The sequence below is a fragment of the Perognathus longimembris genome, chromosome 22 (assembly GCF_023159225.1).
Source record: "Perognathus longimembris pacificus isolate PPM17 chromosome 22, ASM2315922v1, whole genome shotgun sequence".
NCBI classification, from domain to species: domain Eukaryota; kingdom Metazoa; phylum Chordata; class Mammalia; order Rodentia; family Heteromyidae; genus Perognathus; species Perognathus longimembris.
The window spans coordinates 21,482,196-21,497,047 of record NC_063182.1 but is presented as its reverse complement, the minus strand read 5'-3'; the positions used below and the strand labels follow the sequence as shown (position 1 = coordinate 21,497,047).

Genomic DNA, 14,852 nt, shown 5'->3' with positions numbered 1-14,852 from the left:
GATGAGGAGGAAGAAGATGAGTGTAAGTTGCTTGTTCTTTCCCCACTTTGGTGAGAGAATAGTAAAAATAGGATTTTTATCATTCTTAGTATGAGTTAACACTGTGACTTCAGATTAAAACATTTACTACATAACACTTAGAAATTTTTTAAACAGTAAGAAAATAAAAGAATGAGTCAAATTATTGAATTAATTAAAAAATACAGCAAGTGTATTTAGGGATCAGATTGATAAGTTGTTAAATAATGCTTTTTTCCAGTTTCAGAATTTAATAGAAAAAAGTGGCCAAGAAAAATATGTATGGGTTGTAAGGGTTTCTGTATATAAAATGTATAACAATTATATCATGAAGGAAATAATTATAAAGATAGTAAAGGAGGATTATTTAACCATTAAGCACATAGCATGTTGCCAGTACAAATGCTATATGATCTAAGATATCATCTCAAAACTGAGTAAAGAGGCACCTTAAATCTACATGCTTGTGTGCTATAAGAGTTTTTGTTTTTTATCTGATATATAAATATTAGGAAACTATATCTGTACTGTGTCTTACTAATGACACATATCTGGTATGGTCATTTCTCTAGTTATATAATTTATATAGATACATACATATACATAACCAGTTATATAAGCATAACTATATATAAAAAACTATATATAGTATATAACTACATATACTAGTATATAACTCTATATAGATATAGATATAACTGAATTGAGATAGGTAGATAATTATTTGTATAAATAAGTAGTTATTTCTGGTTCTATGTAGTTATATTGTATTCAATGCTGATGTTTTATATATGCAAAGATTATTTTTATCTGAGAACTGATTTAAAATACAGACTTAACACGTTTGTTTTTCTTATATTCCAAAATGAAACAGAAATTAAAAGAATAACTTGTCATAGTTGGTAAAAGTAAATCTAAAACAAAAGTAATTATTAGACAACTCCTCCTTAAATTGTTTTCCATAATACCATCATTATATACAGTGGAGTTATACATATCTGAAAAATAAATACAAATTTGAATAAAACATAAATAAATCAAAAATACTTTTTAAACCTTCAGTACAGTGCACATCCCACCCATCACCTGTGAATAAAAATAATGAACTTCAAACCTTATCTTACCATCAGCATTTCTCTTCATTTCCTCTGGTTTACTTAAATTTGAAAGCACTACCAACCTTGTCTCTACTAGTCTTACTCTTTTTTCTTTAGAGTTCTTCTGGACAGTATGAATGTCAAAGGGAAACTCAACTCTAGGTTTTTATTCATGAAAAATAAGAAAACATGAAAGTGGATGATCAGGGAGATGACAATAGCAGATCCAAGGAACTTACAGTTTCTAACCTGCTTACTATATAACCAAATCCAATGTTTATTTGGGCTCTTACCTTTCATGAATTGGAATAGGCAAAATAGAGCCACACTTCTGAATGCACAGAAGGTGCAATGATCCAATAGTCATGCAAAGATTGAAAAGTGACTCTTAATTTGTGAGTTTCTAATCTACTCTCATTAAAGTATTGTTTATATAATCTTCCCTTTTATCTTAGACCAAGTCATAGCCTGTAGGCCATGATTTATTCTGAAATTGCTGAGCCTAGTAGCATCCTTAAGTAAGAATAGTAAATATAAAGACTAGAGTCTCATGGTATTGACAATCTCTGCTGAGAGTGTGCCTTTCTCAAAAATTTCTTTCCATCTTGTCACTGATGGCCAGCTAATATTGAAGATAGAGTTATAAAAATAGCTCAAGGCTATATAATTCTCTATTTGGAAATACATATTACTTGAGGCAACAAAATTCATTAACACATCCCCATGGCATATTTACTTGATTCAGAAGGGTTTGAGCCCTTATGATTCCTTTTCTGCTGTGAGGAGGGCAAATAAATGCCACAAACATTTGAAAAGGGGGAGTTTATGTTTTAAATTTGAATGAAATATGATGAAAGTACTTTTTATTTTAAAATTTTATTTCCATAATTTGTACAAAGGTATTCAAAATGGGTTTATTATAACAATGCCATGTTTTATTGTCTTTGTTGGGTAATGTAGCTCTTAATATATAAGCTGACACACCTCCTGAAAAGAAGGTACTTATGTTTCAGAGTTCAAGTTAAGTCAACCTGATTTGCTGTTGTTGTTTTTATCTTTTAGCCACCAGAAAGGCAAATTGTGGTTTGAATATGTTTCATGGCAAAGAAATTCAAATCCAAGCCAATGAAGGAAATTCTGGAATGGATATTCTTACTTAAATATATCACACTCGTAGTATTTGAAGAAAAAGTTATTTTGAATGAACCAATGGAAAATTGGCCTTATGCAATTGTCTTATTTCTTTTCACTCTAAAGGTATTAAAACAGACGGAACCCTTAATTCTGAGTGTAAGAACAATACTTATTATAGAGAATTAAATAAGGCAGAAAATAAAAATCAATCTAACTCAATCACAGGAAAATGATATTGACAAACTTCTTTCTATTCTTTTGTTTTCCTGTGTATTTTTTTTTAAAATTTAGCGTTACAGTATATATAGGCTTATATTTTTTTCACTGTATATCAAAAGAATTTTTCCTCTACATCATTCTTCAAATAACTTGAGATTTATATGGTATAATAATCATGTGTAGATGTACTACAACATAGTTAATATCCAAATGTGAAGAAAAATTTCCAGTTTTCATTGTTAAAAATAAGTGTGATCAGCTCTTCGAATATATATCTTTATTTGAATCAATGACTATCTCAAGCACTATGTTATTATCATATTGAAGGCAGTCTATCATTCCTTCTTTAGATCTTAAATACCATTTTTAATTAAAAATATCAGTTAAGTATTGCTTTATGTTAAAATCTTGTAATCAGAATTATTGCTTTCTCTCCATATATATATACACATACATACATATATATGAAAATGTATAATAAATGTGAATTAGTTGAATTTCTTAATAAGAAGTAATTTAAAAGATGTACTCAATATCATGGATGTTCGTTTTTATTTTTTGAGCACTTTTTCAATATCTTATTAAGTAGTCATACAAAGGGGTTTCATTTCAGCATGTCGATTTATGAGGACAATGCATCTTGATCATGTCACCATTCATTGTTACCTCTAACAAAATAAGGTAGTAGGACTTCCAGGAAAATGGCAGAGGAGCAGCAGAGCCCTTGCTGAGCTCCCTCCAACATCACAGTTTTCCCACCACATAGAAACTTTTACCCCCAGATAGACAGCCCAAATAACTTGTAACAGTACAGGGATTCTGGCCAGGAAGGAAAAATCGATTTTGCTGGTGTGAAAATACAGATCTGAGCTCCAGGTGGTGTCCCACTGCCACGCCAGTGCCAACGCCTTCACAGCACCCTGCACTCCGCACAGCTCAAATGAGACGGGGGGAGAAATCCTCCAAACAGCAGCGTACAGACACAGATCGCAGGCTGAGCATAGACAGGCTGAAATCATAGAGACAGCATGATTACCCCACAAAAGAAATTCTCAATCATGCCCACAGAGCAGCTCTTTCCCCCACCACCAGAGCAAAGCGCCATCTTTGACACTGGCAAAGGGTCAGACCAGACTGGAGCTAAAGCCCGCCTGGGGGAAGCAAGGACAAAGTGGTCATCTTTGAGAAGGGCAAGAGGGACCAACCAGTGAGAGCTAGTTCCACCCAGGAACCCAGTTCCACCCTTGCCCTGGCGAGGGGTTTGTCCTGGGCTTCAGCTCAGCTAGAGGTGCCCTCCCTGACCACTAGAACTCCTAAATTAAAAGCAAAAGTGGCAAGCAGCTATCAGCAGCACAGAACAGCCACACGGGAGAACAAACTTTCCGAGACAGATAAATGGTCCCATTTAGAAGCCCAATTCCCAGCCCGAAATGGAGCTGAATTCCCTACCCAGCACTTCCCAGAAAGCCGCCCTGGCCAGGAGGGAGGAACCTCCCCCAGGCAAGCAACCCTGACCCAAGTAAACCAGGCCAGGGGCGCCCTGCCCTGCTGAGTCCACAGCCTATTCAGAGCCAGGCATTAAAGGCAGCGGCCACACAGCAGACTGAGGAGCCACGGTTCCCAAGACTGTTCATGTCCGCCCCCTACAGAGAATGCCCAAGTCTTACCTGCAAGCTGTGTGAACTACAGAGCCCAGGATTTCACTAACAGGGGAAGTGGATCAGAGCAGATCCACCCACTGTGAACTGAAAGCAAGTTAAATCAGTCAAGCAAGAGGCAGAATAGACTGCAGAACATCGCAAGGAAACCACAGACTGTAGAAAGCCCAGCCAAACAAGGAAGCCTTATTTTTTTTGGTCTCAAAAGTTTTTTAAGCTTTCATTTTTATTTTTATTTTTTCTTATATTTTCATTTCTGAAACATCATTGGTTTGTTTTTGTTTTACATTTTCACTTGTTGGTTCTATAAAGTTTTTTTTGTCATTGTTGTTGTTGTTGTTCTTTTTTATTTTTTTATTTTTCTGTATTTTTTTCCTTTTTATTTCTTAAAATAATTTTTCTCTGTTATGTGCATCTGTCTTTCTGTATTCTTTCTTTATTTCTCACTTTGCATTCTCTTTATTTAAAAATTATTTTCCTATGAATAACATCTCCACTCTGTACTGCTAACTCTCCATTGTCTATCATTTTAACCTTGTTGCTTCTACTGATTCTACTCTCCTCCACATTTCCATGTCACTGAAACAAAGCCAAAATCATCACACCCCCCATATATTTTACTCTAGTTTCTTTACTACCTCTAACTTACCCTCCTGACTTACTTCTAGGTCCTCCAGATCCCATTGCCTCCTGGTTATTGGATAGAGGGTAGCCCTGCTTAACCCGAGTGAAACAAAGGGCTTCATAGAGAAAGCCAGTCCAAAAGGAACTTAATATAAGAAAAAGAATTGCTCATAGGGTTGTAACAGTAAATAAGTAACTACTGAATACAGGGCTCAGGATTGGTTGTTATATTGAAATTGTATTCTTTAGGAACACCAAATCTAATTTTATACACAGGTATAAAATTCTCTGTATATAGTTGTGAACTCCTAAGATTTACACAACAGTGCTTGGTAAGGTCTGCTTTGGGTCTTAAATGGTGCTCACAGGTGCTTGTAGATTGGCATTCCCAATCCAAATGGGCAGAAGAAACACAAGAAAGATGGCAAACAATGGAGTCTTATCTCCCATTCAAAACAAGCAGGAAACAGAGCAGTCAATCAAAGACATAGAAGAGAACCCCCAAAATGCTCTACAAAGTCTACTGATAAACATGATAAATGAAAAGTTTGAATCTCTTCAGTCAATTATTCTAGAGCATGAGGAGGCAAAGCAAAAATTAATGGAAAATTTCATGGCCTCCACAAATAGAAAGATAAATGAACTTCAAGAGTCAAATGAAAAGATAGCTAACCAGCCAAAAGATTTGAGAGACACCACTCAAAACCAAATTAATGAAGTTAATGAAGTAAAGAAGTCCATACAGTACCTAAGAGATGACATGGAAATCATCAGAAAAGACCAGTAGAAAGGAAAACAGATTCAGAATCAAGTAGCTAGCCTATAGTCCCGACTAAATGAAGCAGAGGATCGAATCTCAGGAGGTGAAGATGCCCTACAATCTATGGGGAAAGATAAAAAATCAATACAAAACCAATCCAAGCGACAAAACAGATCGCTCCAGGAGATTCAAGATACAATCAGAAAGCCCAATTTAAGGATAATAGGTATTGAGGAAAACCTGGAGAAAGAAGTTAATGGAATAGGCAACCTATTTAACAGAATATTAGTCGAGAACTTCCCAAATATCAAGAAGGAAAGGCCTATAGAGATACACGAAGCATTTAGAAGCCCAAACCGACCAGACCAGAATAGGACATCCCACCAACACATTGTGATCAAAACAGAATCAGTAGAGTACAAGGAAAAAATCCTTAAATGGATGATTTCCTCGAAAAAATTCATACCCCCAAACTCAACCAGGAAGAATTAAACCTTCTAAACAGACCCATATCCAGTACTGAAATAGAAAAGTCAATAAGTGATCTCCCAGCCAAGAAAAGCCCAGGTCCAGACGGATTCACTGCAGAATTCTACAAGGCCTTCAAAACAGAACTCACACCAATATTTCTCAAACACTTCAATGAAATTGAAAGAGAACGTTCACTACCAGACACATTCTATGAAGCCACTATAACCCTCATCCCAAAACCAGGCAGGGACTCATCACAGAAAGAGGACTATAGACCAATTTCCCTGATGAATTTAGATTAAAAAATTCTCAACAAAATTTTGACCAATCGAATTCAACAGGTCATCAAAAAAAAAATCATACATCACAATCAAATTGGATTCATCCCAGGGATGCAAAGTTAGTTCAATATACACAAGTCAATTAATGTAATACACCACATCAACAGGAGCAAGGTAAAGAACCACATGGTTATAACTCTGGATGTGGAAAAGGCATTCCATAAAATCCAGCAACCATTTATGCTAAAATCGCTGGAAAAACTACGATTCCAGGGAACATTCCTGAATATAATCAAGGCAGTTTATGACAAACCAACAGCAAGCATAACTCCAAATGGTGAAAAACTAAAGCCATTCCCTTTAAAATCAGGAACAAGACAGTGATGTCCACTCTCACCCCTTCTCTTCAATATAGTACTAGAATTCCTAGCCAGAGCAGTTAGGCAAGAAGAAAATATAAAGGGGATCCAAATAAGAAAAGATGAAATTAAACTTTCTCTCTTTGGGGATGACATGATCCTATGCCTAAAGAAACCGATGGACTCTACCCCCCAGCTACTAGAGCTGATCCAAAACTATGGCAATGTGGCAAGATATAAAATAAACGATCAAAAATCAACGGCCTTTCTCTATGCTAACAACCTGAAGACCGAGGCTGAAATCAGGAAAGCAACTCCTTTTGCAATAGCCTCAAAAAAACATAAAATCGCTAGGGATAACCTTAACCAAAGAAATGAAAGACCACTACGATGAGAACTTTAAAAACATAAAAAATGAAATTAAGTCAGAACTAAGGAAATGGAAAAATATTCCATTCTCCTGGATTGGGAGGATTAATATAATCCAAATGGCAATATTGCCAAAGGTTATCTACAAATTCAATGCAATACCCATTAATATCCCAACAGCATTTTTTAATGAAATAGAGGAAGCAATCCTGAAATTCATATGGAACAATAAAGGACCTAGAATAGCAAAAACAATCCTAAGCAGAAAGAACGGTGCTGGAGGAATTACAATACCCAACTTCAAGCTGTATTATAAAGCTATAGTAATAAAAACAGCTTGGTATTGGCACTGGAACAGGCCTGAAGACCAATGGAACAGAATTAAAGACCCAGAAATGAACCCACAGATCTCCGCCTACATAATCTTTGATAAAGGAGCTAAAACAATAGTCTGGAAGAAAGATAGCCTCTTTAACAAATGGTGCTGGAAAACCTGGTTCAACTCATGAAACAAACTAAAACTAGATCCTTATTTATCACCCTGCACCAAAATCAATTCCAAATAGATCAAAGACCTTGAAATCAAAACAGACACCCTGAAAACAGGAAAGGAAGGAGTAGGAGAAACACTTGGGCTCATTGGCACAGGACGGAACTTCCTTAACAAAGACCCAGAAAGGCTACAAATCAAAGAAAGGTTGGACAAATGGGACTACATCAAACTACAGAGATTCTGCAGGGCAAAGGACATAGTTCTCAAGGTAAACAGAAAGCCCACAGATTGGGAGAAGATCTTTACTGGCCATTCAATAGACAAAGGCCTCATATCTAAAATATGTGCAGAACTAAAAACATTACCTTCACCCAAGGCTAAATGTAGAACTCCCCTATGACCCAGCAACCCCACTTTTGGGTATTTATCCAAAAAACTACAAACAAAATCAAAGTAAAGCCACCAGCACAACAATGTTCATTGCAGCACAATTTGTCATAGCGAGAATCTGGAACCAACCCAGATGCCCCTCTGTAAACGAATGGATCAGGAAAAGGTGGTACATATACACAAGGGAATTTTATGCCTCTATCAGAAAGAATGACATTGCCCCATTTGTAAGGAAATGGAAGGACTTGGAAAAAAACATGCTAAGTGAAGTGAGCCAGACCCAAAGAAACATGGACTCTATGGTCTCCCTTATAGGGAATAATTAGCACAGGTTTAGGCAAGTCACAACAGAGGATCACAAGAGACAAATAGCTATACCCTTATGATCCCATAAGATGATGCTAAATGAAATGAACTCCATTTTATGAAAATGATTGTTATGTCAGAGTTTTAACTACTTTCAACATCCCATGTGTATCTGTAGTTTCTACTATTGATGATGTTCGTGTATCACCTTCTTGTGATTGTATCTACACTATCTCTGTAATCTTATCTGAGTGTATGGGAAACAGTGTGTACTGGTATTAGAATTAGGAAATTCAAAGGGAATACCAAAATTGAGAGACAAAGGGTAAAATACGAGAAACAACAACAAAAGAAATACTTGCAAAACTGTTTGGTGTAAGTGAACTGAATACCTCAGGGGGGGACAGGGGGAGGGGGGAGGGGGGTATGAGGGACAAGGTAACAAACAGTACAAGAAATGTATCCAATGCCTAATGTGTGAAAATGTAACCTCTCTGTACATCAGTTTTATAATAAAAACTTAAAAAACAAACAAACATTACCTTCACCCAAAACAAAACCGCAAAGAACCAATAGCCCCCTCATCAAGTGGGCTAAAGACTTACAAAGAGACTTCTCTGATGGGGAAATGAGAATGGCCAAGGGACATATGAAAAAGTGCTCAACATCAGTGGCCATAAAAGAAATGCAAATCAAAACAACATTGAGATTCCATCTAACCCCAGTAAGAATATCCTATATCAAGAAAACTAAGAACAACTGTTGGAGGGGATGTGGCCAAAAGGGAACCCTACTTCATTGTTGGTGGGATGTAAACTGGTTCAGCCACTCTGGCAAGCGGTATGGAGATTCCTCAGAAGGCTAAACATGGAGCGCCCCTAAGGCCCAGCAGCCCCACTTTTGGGTATCTATCCAAAAGACGACAAACATAATTACACCAAATCCACCAGCACAACAATGTTCATTGCAGCACAGTATGTCATAGCTAGAATCTGGAACCAATCCAGATGCCCCTCAGTAGATAAGTGGATCAGAAAATGTGGCACATATACACAATGGAAATTTATGCCTCTATCAGTAAGAATGGCATTGCCCCATTTGTAAGGAAATGGAAGGACTTGGAAAAAGTTATACTAAGTGAAGTGAGCCAGACCCAAAGAAATATGGACTCTATGGTCTCCCTTATAGGGAATAATTAGTACAGGTTTAGGCCAGTCAGAGCAGAGATCACAGGAGCCAAATAGGTATACCCTTTTGAAGACATAAGATGCTGCTAAGTGAAATGAACTCAATGTTATGGAAACGATTGTTATATCACAGTTGTAACGTGCCATATGTAGCTGTAGCCTCTATTATTGATGATATTCCTGTATCACCTTCCTGTGGTTGTACCTACACTATCTCTGTATCTTATCTGAGTATATTGGAAATCGGGTATACTGGTATTAGAACTAGGAAATTGGAAGGGAATACCAAAATCTAGAGACACAGGGTAACAAAATACAAACAACTACCAAAGCAATACTTACAAACTGTTTGGGGAAAATGAACTGAATAACTGAGCAACTCATGGCGAGGGGAAGGGAAAGGGGGATGGGGAGGGGGGAATGAGAGACGAGGTACCAAACAGTACAAGAAATGTATCCAATGCCTAATGTATGAAACGGTAACCTCTCTGTAATTCAGTTTGGTAATAAAAATTAAAAAAAAAACATCAAAAAAAATGAAAAGAAGGTAGTCCTGAAGTAGGTTGAAGTTGTATTTACACTTCAGTAATGGGGAAAGGCTGAAGGCTTTGTGTTCTCTCCTAAGTTGATTTTTATTATTCCTTAGAGATGAATAGCTCTGATTTTGCTGATAAAGATCTTTTATTTCAAGGAACTTTAAATTTTCTTATTTATTTATTCATTTATTTGCCAGTCCTGGGCCTTGTACTCAGTGCCTGAGCACTGTCCCTGGCTTCTTTTTTTGTGTGCTAAAGGCTACCTCTCTGCCACTTGAGCCACAGCACCACTCCTGGCCATTCTCTATATATGTGGTGCTGGGGAATCAAACTCAGGGCTTCATGTATACGAGGCAAGCACTCTTGCCACTAGGCCCTATTCCCAGCCACAAATTTCTTATTCTTTGAGGATATGTTTTCCCGTGACATGATTTTTCCTGTGACAGTTATTTGCCTCCAAAACCTAGGTGCTATATCTGAGGACATGACCCACATACTGTCTATAGGTAAGAAAAAGTTATCCTCTTTAACAACAAAAGCAGCAAACCGATTTTAGGTGGTTTTTTATTTGCTGACTTCTAGTATGAGGTTTTGAGTAAGAAACATTTAGAAGTTTACAACTGGTGAATTCTGAGATCCTTTAAAAAATTTTAAATATTTGTCCTTTGTATCCAGCTGATTCTGATATGTAGTATCTGCATTTAAAATGTGAATAAGCAATTAGGAATTACTCTCAGGGTAAGTATGAATAAATCTTGCTTAAGTGAACATACCTTTTTAATATCATTTTAGTATATTTAGTATATTTTAATATTCTGTTCATTTTTGTTGCGGACTTACTATTTAGCAGTTAAATCTTAAAGTTGTATATGCTTGCCTTCTTTTTTCATTTGCTTATTGTGGGTTTTGAACTCAGAGCCTCATTCTCTTATTGAGTTAACTTGCTCTTGTCTGACCTTCTACCACTGGAGCCATGCCTCCAATCTGACATTTTTGTTGGTCAATTGGACAGGGAATGTCACAGCCTCTTTTACTTGGCTGTCCTCAAATTGTGATCTTTCAAGTCTCAGCCTTCTGAGTAGCTAGGTTTACAAGTGTGAGCCTCCAGTACCAGGCATGCTTGCTGATATTTTTATCCTTTCTATAAATAGGATAGGTACACATTAAAATATTGTCACTTAAAAAAGTAATGACATTTCATTTTTAGCACTGATTTGCCAGCTACTATGCTGTGTTTAATATGCACTTTATTTCATTTCTTACAAATCCTACTAGATATGGCTGAGATAATGGTCAATTAGAGCTGGGATTATATTTAGAGGTGACACATTTGTTTGCACAAGATTATACAGCTAGGACTTCTGGGAAGATGGCAGAGAAGCAGCAGAGCGCTAGCTAAGCTCCCTCTGACATCCCAGTTTTACCAATTCAGAGAAACTTTTACCCCTAGAAAGACAGCCCCAGTAAGTTATAACAGTATAAGCATTCTGGCCATAAAAGAAAAATCTAATTTGTTGGCCTGAAAACACAGATTTGAGCGTCAGGCAGTATCCCACTGCCATGCCTTTGCTATTGCCTGCACAGTGCCCAGCACTCCACGCACCTAAAAGCACCCAGTGGCAACCAGGAAGAAATCATCCAGATGGCAGCAGACAGAAGCATATCACAGGCTGAGCATGGATGGGCCAAAATCACAGAGAAAGCGTGAGTACCCCATGAAAGACATTCTCACTCATGCCCACAGAGCAGCATCTGGAGGGTAACCCTTCCCCCACCACAAGAGCAAAGCGCCATCTTTGACTCTGGCATAGACCCGGTTTTTCAAGTAAAAATAGCACAAAACATATAAAATCATCCAGATAGTATTTAGTCTTTGACACAGAAAAAAAACAGGAGTCTCTCATGTTAAGTGCTAGTGTTTAGCAGAAGTACTCCTTGAATAAATAATAACAAAAACAAAAATTAAACTTTCCCAATCTGAACATATGGCTTAAAAACCAAAAAATTAAATTTCTGAAACAATCTAATGCATAGAAAAAAATGTCCATCTAAGTCATATTTTCATCGCTTCTGGGCCTTTTGGCTAAGATCAAGTGTAGTATATGTTCTTATCAGTCTAAGTCAAATTTTCAAAAGTTTAAGCTGTTAGTGATAATAATTTTTTTGCCAGTCCTGTGGCTTAAACTTAGGTCCCAAGCACTATCCCTTGTTTCTTTCTGCTCAAGGCTACTAGCACTCTGGGGACTAGGGATTTAGCTCAGCAGAAGAGCACCTGCCTGGTGAGCGTAAGGCCCCTAGTTTGGTCCTCAGCTCTGGGAAAAAACAACAACAACAAAAACAATAAAAGACTAGGACTCTACCACTTGAGCTACAGCACTACTTCTGGCTTTTTCTGTGTATGTGGTGCTGAGGAATTGAACCCAGGGCTTCATGCATGCTAGGCAAGCACTCTACCAATAAGCTACAATCCTAGGCCAATAAGATTTATAGGACATAATAGAAAACTTGTGATGTTTTATGGAAACCTAGGACGGTGGAAACCAATCACTGTAAGCTCCACTTCATTACCTCTCTGGATGCAGGTCTATAGCCATAGCCTGATGGTAAATTTTTGTCTTCTTCACAGCCCTTGGCTCCTCGACTGAAGTATAATTCAACATGAAAGCATTCCTCTGATGAAAGATCCTGAAAACATGAAAAAAAAAAAACATTTTGGCAGTGAAGTACATCAAGTATTTATTTACCTCTGGTAGCATAAATCAGCTCTTTTACCTTGTTAGGATCCTCATAAAGCATGATAGCAATCTATGTCATGTAGTTGAGTTCATTAACAATTTTTACATAATCCATAGCTCGTTTACACTGTTCATCCTTTGATTACTAATCAAATGGTATACCATAAGTATTTTTTCATTCTGTATTCCTAAAATTCACTTTATTGTCCATTTGAGAGCTTGTTTAATTCTGATACCACATACATTAGGTGAATACTTGCATGCAAAATCTTTCAAATTCACTTATGTTTCTGAAGCTAGTTTAAATAAATTAAGTCAATACCAATAGTATTAGAAACCTCTCATTTTAAGTCCCGAAACAGTTTAAACAAAATAAAAAATAATCTCTTGAAATATGACACCAACTACTGAATCCTGAGGGTAAGGAACAGTTTCAATCTTGTTAAGTCTGAGGGTACCTAGAAGAGTATCATACTTCTTAACACCATATATTAATGGTAGTGCTTTTCTCCTCCATATGATAAACTCTATGTTTATGGTATATACACATAGTAAAAATACTTTACATGCAAATGATTCTAAGGTGTCAGCAGGAGGAAGCATATCTAAATTTCCATTCATCTTACTTTTATTATTTTACTATCCTTTACTATTTACTTACTTTTACTATTTTACTATCTTTTACTATTCCTCCATCTTCATTTAGACAATCACTGATCATTAATCATAGAATATCAGAACCGGAAGAGGTATTATTAGAGAACATATACTATAAGCATTCAAAGTAGAAAGTGTAAAACTTAGTCAAAAACTACAGTCTTAATCAGGCTCTGATGGCTCATGCCTGTTATCCTAGCTACTCAGAAGGCTAAGATCTGAGGTCTGCGGTTCAAAGCCAGGCCAGGGAGAAAAGTCACCATGAGACTCTTATCTCTAATAAACTACTCTAGAAAGCTGGAAGTAGTGCTGTAGCTCAAGCGGTAGACCATTTGCCTTGAGTACAAAGAGGCTCGGAAACTGCACCTTGAGTTCAAGTATCAGCACCAGCAAAAAAGTAAAAATAAGTACATTCTTACAGTTGAATGTCATCAACGTCTCTGTAAACTTTATATAGTTCGCAGATAATTTTCTTATTGTACATAAAACTTCAATCTACTATAAAAGCACTCAACAATTTATACCTAACAAAGGCATATAATGTTGTGAACTTCATTACTGAATGTGCTTGTTCTAAAGAATATATAATGTAACATATAATATATAATGTATGTAATATATTTTCTTTATACTGTTTAATATTTCTTTCAAATTCCTTAGTATTTCCTTTACATTGTTCCTTAATATGAAAGATCATTTTGTAGGTGAATATATGTATGTGCCTTGGGGATGTATATTTGAAAGATATGTTCAAATTTCAAATTTGTAAATAGAAGCATAAATTAGTATACTGTTTCACAAAATGCAAATTAGTACAAATAATAAGCTAAAATTAAATACTTAATATTTCATTTGATGAAGTGAATTAGATTTTTGCATATTAAATTATAGAGAATACTATCTAGTTTCAGTGTTGTAGACACCGATTTTACTAAGTCTATCCTAAAGAATATTTCCAATTAAATAATGTTTAGTTGTGTCTCCATGAACACAATATGTAAGAAGCCACAATAATTTTTTGAAAGAAAGACCACTTTCTGTACCTATCTTCTGCAATCTAGTTAGAATTTTGAATTCTAGCTCAAACAAATAAAAAACTGAAAAACAGGATATCATTGGGTATCATCATTATTTTTTACTTTAGAAAATATATCAATTTTTCTGAAATGCATATTTTTTAAGAGTAGGACTGTTCTGTTTTTGCATTAGAAAGCAAGCCCACATTCAATAACCCAACAAGCTCTAGCTCCACTCCCATAACCCCTGTACGAATTACATGACTGTAACAGCTTCCAAGTCTTTTCATACTCTCATTTTCCATACAGTAACAAGTCACACACTTCCCTACTTTAAACCTTGTTAACTTGTCTCAGAAATCCAAGCAGACTCTCATTCTTTATCCACTGCCAGTTTATCCATCATTTACCACTATGTTCTAAACACAGGCTCTCTATCAGTTCCTATACTCTTTTTGTTCTTTTTACTTTATATTGTATATAAAGGATTAACAAATGCATCATGTTAGAGATATGTTTCTTTTCCCTTCAAAACATAATAT

At 36.1% G+C, this 14,852-nt stretch overlaps 1 pseudogene; it reads left to right on the top strand.

Moving 5' to 3' along the window:
• The first annotated feature begins 11,965 nt into the window (after positions 1–11,965).
• Positions 11,966–12,143, top strand: LOC125340217 (annotated as a pseudogene).
• Positions 12,144–14,852: the final 2,709 nt, after the last annotated feature.